Source organism: Pristiophorus japonicus, chromosome 29, assembly GCF_044704955.1.
Source record: "Pristiophorus japonicus isolate sPriJap1 chromosome 29, sPriJap1.hap1, whole genome shotgun sequence".
In the NCBI taxonomy this organism is placed as follows: Eukaryota; Metazoa; Chordata; class Chondrichthyes; family Pristiophoridae; genus Pristiophorus; species Pristiophorus japonicus.
The window spans coordinates 15,638,573-15,661,589 of record NC_092005.1 but is presented as its reverse complement, the minus strand read 5'-3'; positions in this window follow the sequence as shown (position 1 = coordinate 15,661,589).

Genomic DNA, 23,017 nt, shown 5'->3' with positions numbered 1-23,017 from the left:
TGTTTTGTATGTTGTGCAGAGTGATGTGCAGAGTGATATTTTCAATGAAGTGTAAAGTGATGTGTAGAGTGATCTTTTCAATGTTGTGTAGAGTGATGTTTTCAATGTTATGTAGAGTAATGTGTAGAGTGATGTTTTAAATGTTGTGTAGGTTGATGTGCAGAGTGATGTTTTCAATGTTGTGCGGAGTGATATGTACAGTGATGTTTTCAATGTTGTGTAGAGTGATGTATAGAGTGATGGTTTCAATGTTGTGTAGATTGTTGTGTAGAGTGATGTTTTCAATGTTGTGTAGAGTGCTGTGTAGAGTGATGTTTTCAATGTTGTGTAGAGTGATGTGTAGAGTGATGTTTTCAATGTTGAGTAGAGTGATGTGTTGAGTGATGTTTTCAATGTTGTGTAGATTGTTGTGTAGAGTGATTTTTTCAATGTTGTGTAGCGTGAAGTGTAGAGTGATGTTTTCAATTGTGTGCAGAGTGATGTGTAGAGTGATGTTTACAATGTTGTGTCGAGTGATGTGTAGAGTGATGCTTTCAATGTAGTGTCGAGTGATGTGTGGAGTGATGTTTTCAATGTTGTGTAGAGTGATGTGTAGAGTGATATTTTGAATGTTGTGTATAGTGATGTGTAGAGTGATCTTTTCAATGTTGTGTAGAGTGATGTTTTCAATGTTATGTAGAGTGATGTGTAGAGTGATGTTTTCAATGTTGTGTAGCGTGATGTGCAGAGTGATGTTTACAATGTTGTGTAGAGTGATGTGTAGAGTGATGTGATATGCAGAGTGATGTTTTCAATGTTGTGCAGAGTGATATGTAGAGTGATGTTTTCAATGTTGTGTGGGGTGATGTGTAGAGTGATGTTTTCAATGCTGTTTAGAGTGATGTGTAGACTGATGTGATATGTATAGTGATGTTTTCAATGTTGTGCAGAGTGATATGTAGAGTGATGTTTTCAATGTTGTGTAGAATGATGTGTAGAGTGATGTTTTCAATGTTGTGCAGAGCGATATGTAGAGTGATGTTTTCAATGTTGTGTGGAGTGATGTGTAGAGTGACGTTTTCAATATTGTATAGCTTGATGTGTAGAGTGATGTTTTCAATGTTGTGTAGATTGTGGTGTAGAGTGATGATTTCAATGTTGTGTAGAGTGATGTGTTGAGTGATGTTTTCAGTATTGTGTAGAGTGATGTGTAAAGTGATGTTTTCAATGGTGTGTAGAGTGATGTGTAGAGTGATGTTTACAATGTTGTGTAGAGTGATGTGTAGAGTGATTTTTTCAATGTTGTGTCGAGCGATGTATAGAGTGTTGTTTTCAATGTTGTGTAGAATGATGTGTAGAGTGACGTTTTCAATGTTGTGTAGAGTGATGCGTAGAGAGATGTTTTCAATGTTGTGTAGAGTGATGTTTTCAATGTTGTGTAGAGTTATGTGCAGAGTGATGTTTTCAATGTTGTGCAGAGTCATGTGTAGAGTGATGTTTACAATGTTGTGTAGAGTGATGTGTAGAGTAATGTTTTCAATGTTGTGTAGAGTGATGTATTGAGTGATGTTTTCAATGTTGTGTAGAGTGATGTGCAGAGTGATGTTTTCAATATTCTGTAGAGTGATGTTTAGATTGATGTTTTCAATGTTGTGTAGAGTGATGTGTAGAGTGATGATTTCAATGTTGTGTAGAGTGATGTTTTGAGTGATGTTTACCGTATTGTGTAGAGTGATGTGTAGAGTGATGTTTTCAATGGTGTGTAGAGTGATGTGTAGAGTGATGTTTACAATGTTGTGTAGAGTGATGTGTAGAGTGATTTATTCAATGTTGTGTCGAGCGATATATAGAGTGTTGTTTTCAATGTTGTGTAGAATGATGTGTAGAGTGATGTTTTCAATGTAGTGTAGAGTGATATTTTCAATGTTGTGTAGAGTGAAGTGTAGAGTGATGTTTTCAATGTCGTGTAGAGTGATGTGTAGAGTGATGTTTACAATGTTGTGTAGAGTGATGTGTAGAGTGATGTGATGTGTAGAGTAATGTTTTCAATGTTGTGCAGAGTGATACGTAGAGTGAAGTTTTCAATGTTGTGCAAAGTGATGTGTACAGTGATGTTTTCAATGTTGTGCAGAGTGATGTGCAGAGTGATGTTTTCAATGTTGTGCAGAGTGAGGTGCAGAGTGATGTTTTCTATGTTGTGTAGAGTGCTGTGTAGATTGATGTTTTCAATGTTTATGAGAGTGATGTTTTGAGTGATGTTTCAATGTCGTGTAGAGTGATGTGTTGAGTGATGTTTTCAATGTTGTGTAGAGTGCTGTGTAGATTGATGTTTTCAATGTTGTGTAGAGTGATGTGTAGAGTGATGTTTTCAATTTTGTGTCGAGTGATGTGTAGAGTGATGTTTTCAATGTTGTGCAGAGTGATGTGCAGAGTGATGTTTTCAATATTGTATAGATTGATGTGTAGAGTGATGTTTTCAATGTTGTGTAGAGTGATGTGTAGATTGATGTTTTCAATGTTGTGCAGAGTGAGGTGCAGAGTGATATTTTCTATGTTGTGTAGAGTGATGTGCAGAGTGCTGTTTTCAATGTTGTGTAGAGTGATGTTTTCAATGTTGTGTAGAGTGATCTGTAGAGTGATATTTTGAATGTTGTGTATAGTGATGTGTAGAGTGATCTTTTCAACGTTGTGTAGAGTGATGTTTTCAATGTTGTGTAGAGTGATATGTAGAGTGATGTTTTCAATGTTGTGCAGAGTGATGTGCAGAGTGATGTTTTCATTGTTGTGCAGAGTGAGGTGCAGAATGATGTTTTCTATGTTGTGTAGAGTGATGTGTAGAGTGATGATTTCAATGTTGTGTAGAGTGATGTGTAGAGTGGTGTTTTCAATGTTGTGTCGAGTGATGTGTAGAGCGATATTTTGAATGTTGTGCATAGTGATGTGTAGGGTGATCTTTTCAATGTTGTGTCGAGTGATGTTTTCAATGTTGTGTAGAGTGATGTGTAGAGTGATGTTTTCAATGTTGTGTAGGGTGATGTGTAGAGTGATGTTTACAATGTTGTGTAGAGTGATGTGTAGAGTGATGTAACATGTAGAGTGATGTTTTCAATGTTGTGCAGAGTGATATGTAGAGTGATGTTTTGTATGTTGTGCAGAGTGATTTGCAGAGTGATATTTTCAATGTTGTGTAAAGTGATGTGTAGAGTGATCTATTCAATGTTGTGTAGAGTGATGTTTTCAATGTTATGTAGAGTAATGTGTAGAGTGATGTTTTCAATGTTGTGTAGAGTAATGTGTAGAGTGATGTTTTCAATGTTGAGTAGAGTGATGTGTTGAGTGATGTTTTCAATGTTGTGTAGATTGTTGTGTAGAGTGATTTTTCAATGTTGTGTAGAGTGAAGTGTAGAGTGATGTTTTCAATTGTGTGCAGAGTGATGTGTAGAGTGATATTTACAATGTTGTGTCGAGTGATGTGTAGAGTGATGCTTTCAATGTAGTGTCGATTGATGTGTGGAGTGATGTTTTCAATGTTGTGTAGAGTGATGTGTAGAGTGATATTTTGAATGTTGTGTATATGATGTGTAGAGTGATCTTTTCAATGTTGTGTAGAGTGATGTTTTCAATGTTATGTAGAGTGATGTGTAGAGTGATGTTTTCAATGTTGTGTAGCGTGATGTGCAGAGTGATGTTTACAATGTTGTGTAGAGTGATGTGATATGTATAGTGATGTTTTCAATGTTGTGCAGAGTGATATGTAGAGTGATGTTTTCAATGTTGTGTAGGGTGATTTGTAGAGTGATGTTTTCAATGCTGTGTAGAGTGATGTGCAGAGTGATGTTTTCAATACTGTGCAGAGTGATATGTAGAGTGATGTTTTCAATGTTGTGTGGAGTGTTGTGTAGAGTGATGTATTCAATATTGTATAGATTGATGTGTAGAGTGATGTTTTCAATGTTGTGTTGAATGTTGTGTAGAGTGATGTTTTCAATGTTGTGTAGAGTGCTGTTTAGTGTGATGTTTTCAATGTTGTGTAGAGTGATGTGCAGAGTGATGTTTTCAATGTTGTGTAGAGTGATGAGTTGAGTGATGCTTTCAATCTTGTGTGGAGGGAAGTGTAGAGTGATGTTTTCAAAGTTGTGTAGAGTGATATGTAGAGTGATGTTTTCAATGTTGTGCAGAGTGATGTGTAGAGTGATGTTTTCAATGTTGTGCAGAGTGAGGTGCAGAGTGATGTTTTCTATGTTGTGTGGAGTGCTGTGTAGAGTGATGTTTTCAATGTTGTGTAGAGTGATGTGTAGAGTGAAGTTTTCAATGTTGTGTAGAGTGATGTGTAGAGTGATATTTTGAATGTTGTGCATAGTGATGTGTAGAGTGATGTGACATGTAGAGTGATGTTTTCAATGTTGTGCAGAGTGATATGTAGAGTGATGTTTTGTATGTTGTGCAGAGTGATGTGTAGAGTGATGTTTTCAATGTTGTGTAGAGTGAAGTGCAGAGTGATGTTTTCAAAGTTGTGTAGAGTGATGTGTAGAGTGATGTTTTCAATGTTGTGCAGAGTGATGTGCAGAGTGATGTTTTCATTGTTGTGCAGAGTGAGGTGCAGAGTGATGTTTACTATGTTGTGTAGAGTTATGTGTAGAATGATGTTTTCAATGTTGTGTAGAGTGATGTGTAGAGTGATGTTTTCAATGTTGTGTAGAGTGATGTGTAGAGTGATATTTTGAATGTTGTGCATAGTGATGTGTAGAGTGATCTTTTCAATGTTGTGTAGAGTGATGTTTTCAATGTTGTGTAGAGTGATGTGTATTGTGATGTTTTCAATGTTGTGTACGGTGATGTGCAGAGTGATGTTTTCAATGTTGTGTAGAGTGATGTGTAGAGTGATGTAACTTGTAGAGTGATGTTTTCAGTGTTGTGCAGAGTGATATGTAGAGTGATGTTTTGTATGTTGTGCAGAGTGATGTGCAGAGTGATATTTTCAATGTTGTGTAAAGTGATGTGTAGAGTGATCTTTTCAATGTTGTGTAGAGTGATGTTTTCAATGTTATGTAGAGTGATGTGTAGAGTGATGTTTTCAATGTTGTGTAGGGTGATGTGCAGAGTGATGTTTTCAATGTTGTGCGGAGTGATATGTACAGTGATGTTTTCAATGTTGTGTAGAGTGGTATGTAGAGTGATGTTTTCAATGTTGTGTGGAGTGATGTGTACAGTGATGTTTTCAATATTGTATAGATAGATGTGCAGAGTGATGTTTTCAATGTTGTGTAGAGTGATGTATAGAGTGATAATTTCAATTTTGTGTAGATTGTTGTGTAGAGTGATGTTTTCAATATTGTGTTGATTGCTGTGTAGAGTGATGTTTTCAATGTTGTGTAGAGTGCTGTTTAGTGTGATGTTTTCAATGTTGTGTAGAGTGATGTGCAGAGTGATGTTTTCAATGTTGTGTAGAGTGATGAGTTGAGTGATGTTTTCAATCTTATGTGGAGGGAAGTGTAGAGTGATGTTTTCAAAGTTGTGTAGAGTCATATGTAGAGTGATGTTTTCAATGTTGTGCAGAGTGATATGTAGAGTGATGTTTTCAATGTTGTGCAGAGTGAGGTGCAGAGTGATGTTTTCTATGTTGTGTAGAGTGCTGTGTAGAGTGATGTTTTCAATGTTGTGTAGAGTGATGTGTAGAGTGATGTTTTCAATGTTGTGTAGAGTGATGTGTAGAGGGATATTTTGAATATTGTGCAGAGTGATGTGTAGAGTGATATTTTCAATGTTGTGTAAAGTGATGTGTAGAGTGATCTTTTCAATGTTTTGTAGAGTGATGTTTTCAATGTTATGTAGAGTGATGTGTAGAGTGATGTTTTCAATGTTGTGTAGAGTGATGTGTAGAGTGATGTTTTCAATGTTGTGCAGAGTGGTATGTAGAGTGATTTTTTCAATGTTGTGTGGAGTGATGTGTACAGTGATGTTTTCAATATTGTATAGATTGATGTGTAGAGTGATGTTTTCAATGTTGTGTAGAGTGATGTATAGAGTGATGTTTTCAATGTTGTGTAGATTGTTGTGTAGAATGATGTTTTCAATGTTGTGTAGAGTGCTGTGTAGAGTGATGTTTTCAATGTTGTGCAGAGTGATGTGTAGAGTGATGTTTTCAAATGTTGTGCAGAGTGATGTGTAGAGTGATGTTTTCAATGTTGTGTATAGTGATGAGTAGAGTGATGTTTTCAATGTTGTGCAGAGTGAGGTGCAGAGTGATGTGTTCTATGTTGTATAGAGTGATGTGTAGAGTGATGTTTTCAATTTTGTGCTGAGTGATGTGTAGAGTGATGTTTTCAATGTTGTGCAGAGTGATGTGTAGCATGATATTTCAATGTTGTGTGGAGTGATGTGTAGAGTGGTGTTGTCAATATTGTATAGATTGATGTCTAGAGTGATGTTTTCAATTTTGCATAGAGTGATGTGTAGAGTGATGTTTTCAATGTTGTGTAGATTGTTTTGTAGAGTGATGTTTTCAATGTTGTGTAGAGTGCTGTGTAGAGTGATGTTTTCAATGTTGTGCAGAGCGATGTGTAGAGTGATGTTTTCAATTTTGTGCTGAGTGATGTGTAGAGTGATGTTTTCAATGTTGTGTAGAGTGATGTGTAGAGTGATGTTTTCAATGTTGTGCAGAGTGAGGTGCAGAGTGATGTTTTCTATGTTGTATAGAGTGATGTTTAGGGTGATGTTTTCAATGTTGTGTAGAGTGATGTGTAGAGTGATGTTTTCAATGTTGTGTGGAGTGATGTGTAGAGTGATGTTTTCAATGTTGTGCAGAGTGATGTGTAGAGTGATGTTTTCAATGTTGTGCAGAGTGATGTGTAGCGTGATATTTCAATGTTGTGTAGATAGTTTTGTAGAGTGATGTTTTCAATGTTGTGTAGAGTGCTGTGTAGAGTGATGTTTTCAATGTTGTGCAGAGCGATGTGTAGAGTGATGTTTTCAATGTTGTGCTGAGTGATGTGTAGAGTGATGTTTTCAATGTTGTGTAGAGTGATGTGTAGAGTGATGTTTTCAATGTTGTGCAGAGTGATTTGTAGAGTGATGTTTTCAATGTTGTACAGAGTGATGTGTAGCGTGATATTTCAATGTTGTGTGGAGTGATGTGTAGAGTGATGTTTTCAATATTGTATAGATTGATGTGTAGATTGATGTTTTCAATGTTGCGCAGAGTGATGTGTAGAGTGATGTTTGCAATGTTGTGTAGATAGTTTTGTAGAGTGATGTTTTCAATGTTGTGTAGAGTGCAGTGTAGAGTGATGTTTTCAATGTTGTGCAGAGTGAGGTGCAGAGTGATGTTTTCTATGTTGTATAGAGTGATGTGTAGAGTAATGTTTTCAATGTTGTGCAGAGTGATGTGTAGCGTGATATTTCAATGTTGTGGAGAGTGATGTGTAGAGTGATGTTTTCAATGTTGTGCAGAATGTTGTACAGAGTGATTTTTTCAATGTTGTGTAGACTCATGTGTAGAGTGATGTTTACAATGCTGTGTCGAGTTATGTGTAGAGTGATGTTTTCAATGTTGTATAGAGTGATGTATAGAGTGATGTTTTCAATGTTGTGTAGAGTGATATGTAGAGTGATGTTTTCAATATTCTGTAGAGTGATGTGTAGAATGATGTTTTCAATGCTGTGCAGAGTGATGTGTATAGTGATGTTTTCAATGTTGTGTAGAGTGATGTGTTGAGTGATGTTTACAGTGTTGTGTAGAGTGATGTGTAGAGTGATGTTTTCAATGGTGTGTAGAGTGATGTGTAGAGTGATGTTTACAATGTTGTGTCGAGTGATGTGTAGAGTGATTTTTTCAATGTTGTGTAGAGTGCTGTGTAGATTGATGTTTTCAATTTTGTGTAGGGTGATGTGTAGAGTGATGTTTTCAATGTTGTGTAGAGTGATGTGTAGAGTGATGGTTTCAATGTTGTGCAGAGTGAGGTGCAGAGTGATGTTTTCTATGTTTTGCAGAGTAATGTGTAGCGTGATATTTCAATGTTGTGGAGAGTGATGTGTAGAGTGATGTTTTCAATGTTGTGCAGAGTGGTATGTAGAGTGATGTTTTCAATGTTGTGTGGAGTGATGTGTACAGTGATGTTTTCAATATTGTATAGATAGATGTGTGGAGTGATGATTTCAATGTTGTGTAGAGTGATGTATAGAGTGATGTTTACAATGTTGTGTCGAGTGATGTGTAGAGTGATGCTTTCAATGTAATGTCGAGTGATGTGTTGAGTGATGTTTTCAATGTTGTGTAGAGTGATGTGTAGAGTGATATTTTGAATGTTGTGTGTAGTGATGTGTAGAGTGATCTTTTCAATGTTGTGTAGAGTGATGTTTTCAATGTTATGTAGAGTGATGTGTAGAGTGATGTTTTCAATGTTGTGCAGAGTGAGGTGCAGAATGATGAGATATGTCGAGTGATGTTTTCAATGTTGTGCAGAGTGATATGTAGAGTGATGTTTTCAATGTTGTGTAGGGTGATGTGTAGAGTGATGTTTTCAATGCTGTGTAGAGTGATGAGTTGAGTGATGTTTTCAATCTTGTGTGGAGGGAAGTGTAGAGTGATGTTTTCAAAGTTGTGTAGAGTGATATGTAGCGTGATGTTTTCAATGTTGTGCAGAGTAATGTGCAGAGTGATGTTTTCATTCTTGTGCAGAGTGAGGTGCAGAATGATGTTTTCTATGTTGTGTAGAGTGATGTTTTCAATGTTGTGTAGAGTGATGTGTAGAGTGATGTTTTCAATGTTGTGTCGAGTGATGTGTAGAGTGATATTTTGAATGTTGTGCATAGTGATGTGTAGAGTGTTCTTTTCAATGTTGTGTAGATAGATGTGTGGAGTGATGATTTCAATGTTGTGTAGAGTGATGTATAGAGTGATGTTTACAATGTTGTGTCGAGTGATGTGTAGAGTGATGCTTTCAATGTAATGTCGAGTGATGTGTAGAGTGATGTTTTCAATGTTGTGTAGAGTGATGTGTAGAGTGATATTTTGAATGTTGTGTGTAGTGATGTGTAGAGTGATCTTTTCAATGTTGTGTAGAGTGATGTTTTCAATGTTATGTAGAGTGATGTGTAGAGTGATGTTTTCAATGTTGTGCAGAGTGAGGTGCAGAATGATGAGATATGTCGAGTGATGTTTTCAATGTTGTGCAGAGTGATATGTAGAGTGATGTTTTCAATGTTGTGTAGGGTGATGTGTAGAGTGATGTTTTCAATGCTGTGTAGAGTGATGAGTTGAGTGATGTTTTCAATCTTGTGTGGAGGGAAGTGTAGAGTGATGTTTTCAAAGTTGTGTAGAGTGATATGTAGCGTGATGTTTTCAATGTTGTGCAGAGTAATGTGCAGAGTGATGTTTTCATTCTTGTGCAGAGTGAGGTGCAGAATGATGTTTTCTATGTTGTGTAGAGTGATGTTTTCAATGTTGTGTAGAGTGATGTGTAGAGTGATGTTTTCAATGTTGTGTCGAGTGATGTGTAGAGTGATATTTTGAATGTTGTGCATAGTGATGTGTAGAGTGTTCTTTTCAATGTTGTGTAGAGTGATGTTTTCAATGTTGTGTAGAGTGATGTGTAGAGTGATGTTTTCAATGTTGTGTACGGTGATGTGTAGAGTGATGTTTACAATGTTGTGTAGAGTGATGTGTAGAGTGATGTAACATGTAGAGTCATGTTTTCCATGTTGTGCAGAGTGATATGTAGAGTGATGTTTTGTATGTTGTGCAGAGTGATGTGCAGAGTGATATTTTCAATGTTGTGTAAAGTGATGTGTAGAGTGATCTTTTCAATGTTGTGTAGAGTGATGTTTTCAATGTTATGTAGAGTAATGTATAGAGTGATGTTTTCAATGTTGTGTAGGGTGATGTGCAGAGTGATGTTTTCAATGTTGTGCGGAGTGATATGTACAGTGCTGTTTTCAATGTTGTGTAGAGTGATGTGTAGTGTGATGTTTTCAATGTTGTGCAGAGTGGTATGTAGAGTGATGTTTTCAATGTTGTGTGGAGTGATGTGTACAGTGATGTTTTCAATATTGTATAGATAGATGTGTGGAGTGATGTTTTCAATGTTGTGTAGAGTGCTGTGTAGAGTGATGTTTTCAATGTTGTGTAGAGTGATGTGTAGAGTGATGTTTTCAATGTTGAGCAGAGTGATGTGTTGAGTGATGTTTTCAATGTTGTGTAGATTGTTGTGTAGAGTGATGTTTTCAATGTTGTGCAGAGTGGTATGTAGAGTGATGTTTTCAATGTTGTGTGGAGTGATGTGTACAGTGATGTTTTCAATATTGTATAGATAGATGTGTGGAGTGATGTTTTCAATGTTGTGCAGAGTGAGGTGCAGAATGATGAGATATGTCGAGTGATGTTTTCAATGTTGTGCAGATTGTTGTGTAGAGTGATGTTTTCAATGTTGTGTAGAGTGCTGTGTAGAGTGATGTTTTCAATGTTGTGTAGAGTGATGTGTAGAGAGATGTTTTCAATGTTGAGCAGAGTGATGTGTTGAGTGATGTTTCCAATGTTGTGTAGATTGTTGTGTAGAATGATTTTTTCAATGTTGTGCAGAGTAATGTGCAGAGTGATGTTTTCATTGTTGTGCAGAGTGATGTGTAGAGTGATGTTTACAATGTTGTGTTGAGTGATGTGTAGAGTGATGCGTTCAATGTAGTGTCGAGTGATGTGTAGAGTGATGTTTTCAATGTTGTGTAGAGTGATGTGTAGAGTGCTATTTTGAATGTTGTGTATAGTGATGTGTAGAGTGATCTTTTCAATGTTGTGTAGAGTGATGTTTTCAATGTTATGTAGAGTGATATGTAGAGTGATGTTTTCAATGTTGTGTAGGGTGATGTGTGGAGTGATCTTTTCAATGCTGTGTAGAGTGATGTGCAGAGTGATCTGATATGGATAGTGATGTTTTCAATGTTATGCAGAGTGATATGTAGAGTGATGATTTCAATGTTGTGTAGAGTGATGTGTAGAGTGATGTTTTCAATGTTGTGCAGAGTGATATGTAGAGTGATGTTTACAATGTTGTGTGGAGTGATGAGTTGAGTGATGTTTTCAATCTTGTGTGGAGAGAAGTGTAGAGTGATGTTTTCAAAGTTGTGTAGAGTGATATGTAGAGTGATGTTTTCAATGTTGTGCAGAGTGATGTGCAGAGTGATGTTTTCATTGTTGTGCAGAGTGAGGTGCAGAATGATGTTTTCTATGTTGTGTAGAGTGATGTGTAGAGTGATGTTTTCAATGTTGTGTAGAGTGATGTGTAGAGTGGTGTTTTCAATGTTGTGTCGAGTGATGTGTAGAGCGATATTTTGAATGTTGTGCATAGTGATGTGTAGGGTGATCTTTTCAATGTTGTGTCGAGTGATGTTTTCAATGTTGTGTAGAGTGATGTGTAGAGTGATGTTTTCAATGTTGTGTAGAGTTCTGTTTAGAGTGATGTTTTAAATGTTGTGTAGAGTGATGTGCAGAATGATGTTTTCAATGTTGTGTAGAGTGATGAGTTGAGTGATGTTTTCAATCTTGTGTGGAGAGAAGTGTAGAGTGATGTTTTCAAAGTTGTGTAGAGTGATATGTAGAGTGATGTTTTCAATGTTGTGCAGAGTGATGTGCAGAGTGATGTTTTCATTGTTGTGCAGAGTGAGGTGCAGAATGATGTTTTCTATGTTGTGTAGAGTGATGTGTAGAGTGATGTTTTCAATGTTGTGTAGAGTGATGTGTAGAGTGGTGTTTTCAATGTTGTGTCGAGTGATGTGTAGAGCGATATTTTGAATGTTGTGCATAGTGATGTGTAGGGTGATCTTTTCAATGTTGTGTCGAGTGATGGTTTCAATGTTGTGTAGAGTGATGTGTAGAGTGATGTTTTCAATGTTGTGTAGGGTGATGTGTAGATTGATGTTTACAATGTTGTGTAGAGTGATGTGTAGAGTGATGTAACATGTAGAGTGATGTTTTCAATGTTGTGCAGAGTGATATGTAGAGTGATGTTTTGTATGTTGTGCAGAGTGATGTGCAGAGTGATATTTTCAATGTTGTGTAAAGTGATGTGTAGAGTGATCTATTCAATATTGTGTAGATTGATGTTTTCAATGTTATGTAGAGTAATGTGTAGAGTGATGTTTTCAATGTTGTGTAGAGTGATGTGTAGAGTGATGTTTTCAATGTTGAGTAGAGTGATGTGTTGAGTGATGTTTTCAATGTTGTGTAGATTGTTGTGTAGAGTGATTTTTCAATGTTGTGTAGAGTGAAGTGTAGAGTGATGTTTTCAATTGTGTGCAGAGTGATGTGTAGAGTGATGTTTACAATGTTGTGTCGAGTGATGTGTAGAGTGATGCTTTCAATGTAGTGTCGAGTGATGTGTGGAGTGATGTTTTCAATGTTGTGTAGAGTGATGTGTAGAGTGATATTTTGAATGTTGTGTATATGATGTGTAGAGTGATCTTTTCAATGTTGTGTAGAGTGATGTTTTCAATGTTGTGCAGAGTGATTTGCAGAGTGATGTTTTCATTGTTGTGCAGAGTGAGGTGCAAAATGATGTTTTCTATGTTGTGTAGAGTGATGTTTTCAATGTTGTGTAAAGTGATGTGTAGAGTGATGTTTTCAATGTTGTGTCGAGTGATGTGTAGAGTGATATTTTGAATGTTGTGCATAGTGATGTGTAGAGTGATCTTTTCAATGTTGTGTAGAGTGATGTTTTCAATGTTGTGTAGAGTGATGTGTAGAGTGATGTTTTCAATGTTGTGTAGGGTGATGTGTAGAGTGATGTTTACAATGTTGTGTAGAGTGATGTGTAGAGTGATGTAACATGTTGAGTCATGTTTTCAATGTTGTGCAGAGTGATATGTAGAGTGATGTTTTGTATGTTGTGCAGAGTGATGTGCAGAGTGATATTTTCAATGTTGTGTAAAGTGATGTGTAGAGTGATCTTTTCAATGTTGTGTAGAGTGGTGTTTTCAATGTTGTGTAGGGTGATGTGCAGAGTGATGTTTTCAATGTTGTGCGGAGTGATATGTACAGTGAGGTTTTCAATGTTGTGTAGCGTGATGTGTAGAGTGATGTTTTCAATGTTGTGCAGAGTGGTATGTAGAGTGATGTTTTCAATGTTGTGTGGAGTGATGTGTACAGTGATGTTTTCAATATTGTATAGATAGATGTGTGGAGTGATGATTTCAATGTTGTGTAGAGTGATGTATAGAGTGATGTTTACAATGTTGTGTCGAGTGATGTGTAGAGTGATGCTTTCAATGTAGTGTCGAGTGATGTGTAGAGTGATGTTTTCAATGTTGTGTAGAGTGATGTGTAGAGTGATGTTTTCAATGTTGTGTCGAGTGATGTGTAGAGTGATATTTTGAATGTTGTGTAGAGTGATGTTTTCAATGTTATGTAGAGTGATGTGTAGAGTGATGTTTTCAATTTTGTGCAGAGTGAGGTGCAGAATGATGAGATATGTCGAGTGATGTTTTCAATGTTGTGCAGAGTGATATGTAGAGTGATGTTTTCAATGTTGTGTAGGGTGATGTGTAGAGTGATGTTTTCAATGCTGTGTAGAGTGATGAGTTGAGTGATGTTTTCAATCTTGTGTGGAGGGAAGTGTAGAGTGATGTTTTCAAAGTTGTGTAGAGTGATATGTAGAGTGATGTTTTCAATGTTGTGCAGAGTAATGTGCAGAGTGATGTTTTCATTCTTGTGCAGAGTGAGGTGCAGAATGATGTTTTCTATGTTGTGTAGAGTGATGTTTTCAATGTTGTGTAGAGTGATGTGTAGAGTGATGTTTTCAATGTTGTGTCGAGTGATGTGTAGAGTGATATTTTGAATGTTGTGCATAGTGATGTGTAGAGTGTTCTTTTCAATGTTGTGTAGAGTGATGTTTTCAATGTTGTGTAGAGTGATGTGTAGAGTGATGTTTACAATGTTGTGTTGAGTGATGTGTAGAGTGATGCGTTCAATATAGTGTCGAGTGATGTGTAGAGTGATGTTTTCAATGTTGTGTCGAGTGATGCGTAGAATGATATTTTGAATGTTGTGCATAGTGATGTGTAGAGTGTTCTTTTCAATGTTGTGTAGAGTGATGTTTTCAATGTTGTGTAGAGTGATGTGTAGAGTGATGTTTTCAATGTTGTGTACGGTGATGTGTAGAGTGATGTTTACAATGTTGTGTAGAGTGATGTGTAGAGTGATGTAACATGTAGAGTCATGTTTTCCATGTTGTGCAGAGTGATATGTAGAGTGATGTTTTGTATGTTGTGCAGAGTGATGTGCAGAGTGATATTTTCAATGTTGTGTAAAGTGATGTGTAGAGTGATCTTTGCAATGTTGTGTAGAGTGATGTTTTCAATGTTATGTAGAGTAATGTATAGAGTGATGTTTTCAATGTTGTGTAGGGTGATGTGCAGAGTGATGTTTTCAATGTTGTGCGGAGTGATATGTACAGTGCTGTTTTCAATGTTGTGTAGAGTGATGTGTAGTGTGATGTTTTCAATGTTGTGCAGAGTGGTATGTAGAGTGATGTTTTCAATGTTGTGTGGAGTGATGTGTACAGTGATGTTTTCAATATTGTATAGATAGATGTGTGGAGTGATGTTTTCAATGTTGTGTGGAGTGATGTATAGAGTGATGGTTTCAATGTTGTGTAGATTGTTGTGTAGAGTGATGTTTTCAATGTTGTGTAGAGTGCTGTGTAGAGTGATGTTTTCAATGTTGTGTAGATTGTTGTGTAGAGTGATGTTTTCAATGTTGTGTAGAGTGCTGTGTAGATTGATGTTTTCAATGTTGTGTAGAGTGATGTGTAGAGTGATGTTTTCAATGTTGAGCAGAGTGATGTGTTGAGTGATGTTTTCAATGTTGTGTAGATTGTTGTGCAGAGTGATTTTTTCAATGTTGTGCAGAGTAATGTGCAGAGTGATGTTTTCATTGTTGTGCAGAGTGATGTGTAGAGTGATGTTTACAATGTTGTGTTGAGTGATGTGTAGAGTGATGCGTTCAATGTAGTGTCGAGTGATGTGTAGAGTGATGTTTTCAATGTTGTGTAGAGTGATGTGTAGAGTGATATTTTGAATGTTGTGTTTTGTGATGTGTAGAGTGATCTTTTCAATGTTGTGTAGAGTGATGTTTTCAATGTTATGTAGAGTGATGTGTAGAGTGATGTTTTCAATGTTGTGTAGCGTGATGTGCAGAGTGATGTTTACAATGTTGTGTAGAGTGATGTGTAGAGTGATGTTTTCAATGTTGTGCAGAGTGATATATAGAGTGATGTTTACAATGTTGTGTGGAGTGATGTGTAGAGTGATGTTTTCAATATTGTATAGATTGATGCGTAGTGTGATGTTTTCAATGTTGTGTTGATTGTTGTGTAGAGTGATGTTTTCAATGTTGTGTAGAGTTCTGTTTAGAGTGATGTTTTCAATGTTGTGTAGAGTGATGTGCAGAGTGATGTTTTCAATGTTGTGTAGAGTGATGAGTTGCGTGATGTTTTCAATGTTGTGTGGAGAGAAGTGTAGAGTGATGTTTTCAAAGTTGTGTAGAGTGATATGTAGAGTGATTTTTTCAATGTTGTGCAGAGTGATGTGCAGAGTGATGTTTTCATTGTTGTGCAGAGTGAGGTGCAGAATGATGTTTTCTATGTTGTGTAGAGTGATGTGTAGAGTGATGTTTTCAATGTTGTGTAGAGTGATGTGTAGAGTGGTGTTTTCAATGTTGTGTCGAGTGATGTGTAGAGCGATATTTTGAATGTTGTGCATAGTGATGTGTAGGGTGATCTTTTCAATGTTGTGTCGAGTGATGTTTTCAATGTTGTGTAGAGTGATGTGTAGAGTGATGTTTTCAATGTTGTGTAGGGTGATGTGTAGATTGATGTTTACAATGTTGTGTAGAGTGATGTGTAGAGTGATGTAACATGTAGAGTGATGTTTTCAATGTTGTGCAGAGTGATATGTAGAGTGATGTTTTGTATGTTGTGCAGAGTGATGTGCAGAGTGATGTTTTCAATGTTGTGTAGAGTGATGTGTAGAGTGATGTTTTCAATGTTGTGCAGAGTGGTATGTAGAGTGATGTTTTTAATGTTGTGTGGAGTGATGTGTACAGTGATGTTTTCAATATTGTATAGATAGATGTGTTGAGTGATGATTTCAATGTTGTGTAGAGTGATGTGTAGAGTGATATTTTGAATGTTGTGTTTTGTGATGTGTAGAGTGATCTTTTCAATGTTGTGTAGAGTGATGTTTTCAATGTTATGTAGAGTGATGTGTAGAGTGATGTTTTCAATGTTGTGTAGCGTGATGTGCAGAGTGATGTTTACAATGTTGTGTAGAGTGATGTGTAGAGTGATGTTTTCAATGTTGTGCAGAGTGATATATAGAGTGATGTTTACAATGTTGTGTGGAGTGATGTGTAGAGTGATGTTTTCAATATTGTATAGATTGATGCGTAGTGTGATGTTTTCAATGTTGTGTTGATTGTTGTGTAGAGTGATGTTTTCAATGTTGTGTAGAGTTCTGTTTAGAGTGATGTTTTCAATGTTGTGTAGAGTGATGTGCAGAGTGATGTTTTCAATGTTGTGTAGAGTGATGAGTTGCGTGATGTTTTCAATCTTGTGTGGAGAGAAGTGTAGAGTGATGTTTTCAAAGTTGTGTAGAGTGATATGTAGAGTGATTTTTTCAATGTTGTGCAGAGTGATGTGCAGAGTGATGTTTTCATTGTTGTGCAGAGTGAGGTGCAGAATGATGTTTTCTATGTTGTGTAGAGTGATGTGTAGAGTGATGTTTTCAATGTTGTGTAGCGTGATGTGCAGAGTGATGTTTACAATGTTGTGTAGAGTGATGTGTAGAGTGATGTGATATGTAGAGTGATGTTTTCAATGTTGTGCAGAGTGATATGTAGAGTGATGTTTTCAATGTTGTGTAGGGTGATGTGTAGAGTGATGTTTTCAATGTTGAGCAGAGTGATGTGTTGAGTGATGTTTCCAATGTTGTGTAGATTGTTGTGTAGAGTGATGTTTTCAATGTTGTGCAGAGTGGTATGTAGAGTGATGTTTTCAATGTTGTGTGGAGTGATGTGTACAGTGATGTTTTCAATATTGTATAGATAGATGTGTGGAGTGATGTTTTCAATGTTGTGCAGAGTGAGGTGCAGAATGATGAGATATGTCGAGTGATGTTTTCAATGTTGTGCAGATTGTTGTGTAGAGTGATGTTTTCAATGTTGTTTAGAGTGCTGTGTAGAGTGATGTTTTCAATGTTGTGTAGAGTGATGTGTAGAGTTTTTTTTCAATGTTGAGCAGAGTGATGTGTTGAGTGATGTTTTCAATGTTGTGTAGATTGTTGTGCAGAGTGATTTTTTCAATGTTGTGCAGAGTAATGTGCAGAGTGATGTTTTCATTGTTGTGCAGAGTGATGTGTAGAGTGATGTTTACAATGTTGTGTTGAGTGATGTGTAGAGTGATGCGTTCAATGTAGTGTCGAGTGATGTGTAGAGTGATGTTTTCAATGTTGTGTAGAGTGATGTGTAGAGTGATATTTTGAATGTTGTGTTTTGTGATGTGTAGAGTGATCTTTTCAATGTTGTGTAGAGTGATGTTTTCAATGTTATGTAGAGTGATGTGTAGAGTGATGTTTTCAATGTTGTGTAGGGTGATGTGTAGAGTGATGTTTACAATGTTGTGTAGAGTGATGTGTAGAGTGATGTAACATGTAGAGTGATGTTTTCAATGTTGTGCAGAGTGATATGTAGAGTGATGTTTTGTATGTTGTGCAGAGTGATGTGCAGAGTGATATTTTCAATGTTGTGTAAAGTGATGTGTAGAGTGATCTATTCAATGTTGTGTAGAGTGATGTTTTCAATGTTATGTAGAGTAATGTGTAGAGTGATGTTTTCAATGTTGTGTAGAGTGATGTGTAGAGTGATGTTTTCAATGTTGAGTAGAGTGATGTGTTGAGTGATGTTTTCAATGTTGTGTAGATTGTTGTGTAGAGTGATTTTTCAATGTTGTGTAGAGTGAAGTGTAGAGTGATGTTTTCAATTGTGTGCAGAGTGATGTGTAGAGTGATGTTTACAATGTTGTGTCGAGTGATGTGTAGAGTGATGCTTTCAATGTAGTGTCGAGTGATGTGTGGAGTGATGTTTTCAATGTTGCGTAGAGTGATGTGTAGAGTGATGTTTTCAATGTTGTATAGATCGTTTTGTAGAGTGATGTTTTCAATGTTGTGTAGAGTGCTGTGTAGAGTGATGTTTTCAATGTTGTGCAGAGTGATGTGTGGAGTGATGTTTTCAATGTTGTGCTGAGTGATGTGCAGAGTGATGTTTTCAATTTTGTATAGAATGATGTGTAGAGTGATGTTTTCAATGTTGTGTAGAGTGATGTGTAGAGTGATGTTTTCAATGTTGTGCAGAGTGAGGTGCAGAGTGATGTTGTCTATGTTGTATAGAGTGATGTGTAGAGTGATGTTTTCAATGTTGTGCAGAGTGATGTGTAGAGTGATGTTTTCAATGTTGTGCAGAATGATGTGTAGCGTGATATTTCAATGTTGTGGAGAGTGATGTATAGAGTGATGTTTAAAATGTTGCGTCGAGTGATGTTTTCAATATTCTGTAGAGTGATGTGTAGAGTGATGTTTTCAATGTTGTGCAGAGTGATGTGTAGAGTGATTTTTTCAATGTTGTGTAGACTCATGTGTAGAGTTATGTTTACAATGTTGTGTCGAGTTATGTGTAGAGTGATGTTTTCAATGTTGTATAGAGTGATGTATAGAGTGATGTTTTCAATGTTGTGTAGAGTGATGTGTAGAGTGATGTTTTCAATATTCTGTAGAGTGATATGTAGAATGATGTTTTCAATGCTGTTCAGAGTGTTGTGTATAGTGATGTTTTCAATGTTGTGTCGAGTGATGTGTTGAATGATGTTTTCAGTGTTGTGTTGAGTGATGTGTAGAGTGATGTTTTCAATGGTGTGTAGAGTGATGTGTAGAGTGATGTGTACAATGTTGTGTAGAGTGATGTGTATAGTGATGTTTTCAATGTTGTGTAGAGTGATGTGTTGAGTGATGTTTTCAGTGTTGTGTAGAGTGATGTGTAGAGTGATGTTTTCAATGGTGTGTAGAGTGACGTGTAGAGTGATGTTTACAATGTTGTGTAGAGTGATGTGTAGAGTGGTTTTTTCAATGTTGTGTCGAGTGATGTATAGAGTGATGTTTTCAATGTTGTGTAGAGTCATGTGAAGAGTGATGTTTTCAATGTAGTTTAGAGTGATGTTTTCAATGTTGTGTAGAGTGAAGTATAGAGTGATGTTTACAATGTTGTGTAGAGTGATGTGTAGAGTGATTTTTTCAATGTTGTGTAGAGTGATGTATAGAGTGATGTTTTCAATGTTGTGTAGAGTGATGTTTTCAATAATCTGTAGAGTGATGTGTAGATTGATGTTTTCAATGTTGTGTAGAGTGATGTGTTGAGTAATGTTTTCAGTGTTGTGTAGAGTGATGTGTAGAGTGATTTTTTCAATGGTGTGTAGAGTGATGTGTAGAGTGATGTTTTCAATTTTGTGTCGAGTGATATGTAGAGTGATGTTTTCAATGTTGTGCTGAGTGATGTGTAGAGTGATGTTTTCAATATTGTATAGATTGATGTGTAGAGTGATGTTTTCCATGTTGTGTAGAGTGATGTTTACAATGTTGTGCAGGGTGATTTGTAGAGTGATGTTTACAATGTTGTGTAGAGTGATGTGTAGAGTGATGTGATATGTAGAGTGATGTTTTCAATGTTGTCAAGAGTGATATTTAGTGTGAAGTTTTCAATGTTGTGCAGAGTGATGTGTAGAGTGATGTTTATAATGTTGTGTAGAGTGCTGTGGAGAGTGATGTTTTCAGTGTTGTGTAGGGTGATGTGCAGAGTGATGTTTTCAATGTTGTGTAGAGTGATGTATAGAGTGATGTTTTCAATGTGGTGTAGAGTGATGTTTTCAATAATCTGTAGAGTGATGTGTAGATTGATTTTTTCAATGTTGTGTAGAGTGATGTGCAGAGTGATGTTTTCAATGTTGTGTAGAGTGATGTGTTGAGTAATGTTTTCAGTGTTGTGTAGAGTGATGTGTTGAGTGATGTTTTCAATGTTGTGTAGAGTGAAGTGTAGAGTGATGTTTTCAAAGTTGTGTAGAGTGATGTGTAGAGTGATATTTTCAATGTTGTGCAGAGTGATGTGTAGAGTGATGTTTTCAATGTTGTATAGAGTGATGTGTAGAGTGATGTTTTCAATGTTGTGTAGAGTGATGTGTAGAGTGATGTTTTCAATGTTGTGTAGAGTGATGTGTAGAGTGATGTTTTCAATGTTGTGAAGAGTGATGTGTAGAGTGATGTTTTCAATGTTGTACAGAGTGATGTGTAGCGTGATATTTCAATGTTGTGTGGAGTGATGTGTAGCGTGATGTTTTCAATATTGTATAGATTGATGTGTAGAGTGATGTTTTCAATGTTGCGTAGAGTGATGTGTAGAGTGATGTTTTCAATGTTGTATAGATTGTTTTGTAGAGTGATGTTTTCAATGTTGTGTAGAGTGCTGTGTAGAGTGATGTTTTCAGTGTTGTGCAGAGTGATGTGTAGAGTGATGTTTTCAATGTTGTGCTGAGTGTTGTGCAGAGTGATGTTTTCAATTTTGTATAGAGTGATGTGTAGAGTGATGTTTTCAATGTTGTGTCGAGTGATATGTAGAGTGATGTTTTCAATGTTGTGTAGAGTGATGTGTAGAGTGATGTTTCCAATGTTGTGCAGAGTGATGTATAGAGTGATGTTTTCAATGTTGTACAGAGTGATGTGTAGCGTGATATTTCAATGTTGTGGAGAGTGATATCTAGAGTAATGTTTTCAATGTTGTGCAGAATGATGTACAGAGTGATTTTTTCAATGTTGTGTAGACTCATGTGTAGAGTGTTGTTTACAATGTTGTGTCGAGTGATGTGTAGAGTGATGTTTTCAATGTTGTGTAGAGTGATGTATAGAGTGATGTTTAAAATGTTGTGTAGAGTGATGTTTTCAATATTCTGTAGAGTGATGTGTAGAGTGATGTTTTCAATGTTGTGTAGAGTGATGTGTTGAGTGATGTTTTCAGTGTTGTGTAGAGTGATTTGTAGAGTGTTGTTTTCAATGTTGTGTTGAGTGATGTGTAGAGTGATTTTTTCAATGTTGTGTCGAGTGATGTATAGAGTGATGTTTTCAATGTTGTGCAGAGTCATGTGTAGAGTGATGTTTTCAATGTAGTGTAGAGTGATGTGTAGAGTGATGTTTTCAATGTTGTGTAGTGTGATGAGTAGAGTGATGTGATGTGTAGAGTAATGTTTTCAATGTTGTGCAGAGTGATACGTAGAGTGAAGTTTCCAATGTTGTGCAGAGTGATGTGTACAGCGATGTTTTCAAGGTTGTGCAGAGTGAGGTGCAGAGTGATGTTTTCTATGTTGTATATAGTGATGTGTAGAGTGATGTTTTCAATGTTGTGCAGAATGATGGACAGAGTGATTTTGTCAATGTTGTGTAGAGTCATGTGTAGAGTGATGTTTACAATGTTGTGTAGAGTGATGTGTAGAGTGATGTTTTCAATGCTGTGTAGAGTGATGTATTGAGTGATGTTTTCAATGTTGTGTAGAGTGAAGTGTAGAGTGATGTTTTCAATGTTGTGTAGAGTGATGTGTAGAGTGATGTTTTCAATGTTGTGTAGAGTGATGAGTAGAGTGATGTGATGTGTAGAGTAATGTTTTCAATGTTGTGCAGAGTGATACGTAGAGTGAAGTTTCCAATGTTGTGCAGAGTGATGTGTACAGCGATGTTTTCAAGGTTGTGCAGAGTGAGGTGCAGAGTGATGTTTTCTATGTTGTATATAGTGATGTGTAGAGTGATGTTTTCAATGTTGTGCAGAATGATGGAGAGAGTGATTTTGTCAATGTTGTGTAGAGTCATGTGTAGAGTGATGTTTACAATGTTGTGTAGAGTGATGTGTAGAGTGATGTTTTCAATGCTGTGTAGAGTGATGTATTGAGTGATGTTTTCAATGTTGTGTAGAGTGATGTTTTCAATAATCTGTAGAGTGATGTGCAGATTGATGTTTTCAATGTTGTGTAGAGTGATGTGTAGAGTGATGTTTTCAATGTTGTGTAGAGTGATGTGTTGAGTGATGTTTTCAGTGTTGTGTAGAGTGATGTGTAGAGTGATGTTTTCAATGGTGTGTAGAGTGATGTGTAAAGTGATGTTTTCAATCTTGTGTAGAGTGATGTGTAGAGAGATGTTTTCAATGTAGTGTAGAGTGATGTTTTCAATGTTGTGTAGAGTGAAGTGTAGAGTGATGTTTTCAATGTTGTGTAGAGTGATGTGTAGAGTGATGTTTTCAATGTTGTGCAGAGTGATATGTAGAATGATTTTTTCAATGTTGTGTGGAGTGATGTGTAGAGTGATGTTTTCAATGTTGTGTAGAGTGATGTGTAGAGTGATGTTTTCAATGTTGTGAAGAGTGATGTGTAGAGTGATGTTTTCAATGTTGTGCAGAGTGATGTATAGCGTGATATTTCAATGTTGTGTGGCGTGATGTGTAGAGTGATGTTTTCAATATCGTATAGATTGATGTGTAGAGTGATGTTTTCAATGTTGCGTAGAGTGATGTGTAGATTGATGTTTTCAATGTTGTGTAGATTGTTTTGTAGAGTGATGTTTTCAATGTTGTGTAGAGTGCTGTGTCGAGTGATGTTTTCAATGTTGTGCAGAGTGATGTGTAGAGTGATGTTTTCAATGTTGTGCTGAGTGATGTGTAGAGTGATGTTTTCAATGTTGTGTAGAGTGATGTGTAGAATGATGTTTTCAATGTTGTGCAGAGTGAGATGCAGAGTGATGTTTTCTATGTTGTATAGAGTGATGTGTAGAGTGACGTTTTCAATGTTGTGCAGAGTGATGTGTAGAGTGATGTTTTCAATGTTGTACAGAATGATGTGTAGAGTGATGTTTTCAATGTTGTGTAGAGTGATGTGTAGAGTGCTTTTTTCAATGTTGTACAGAGTGATATGTAGAA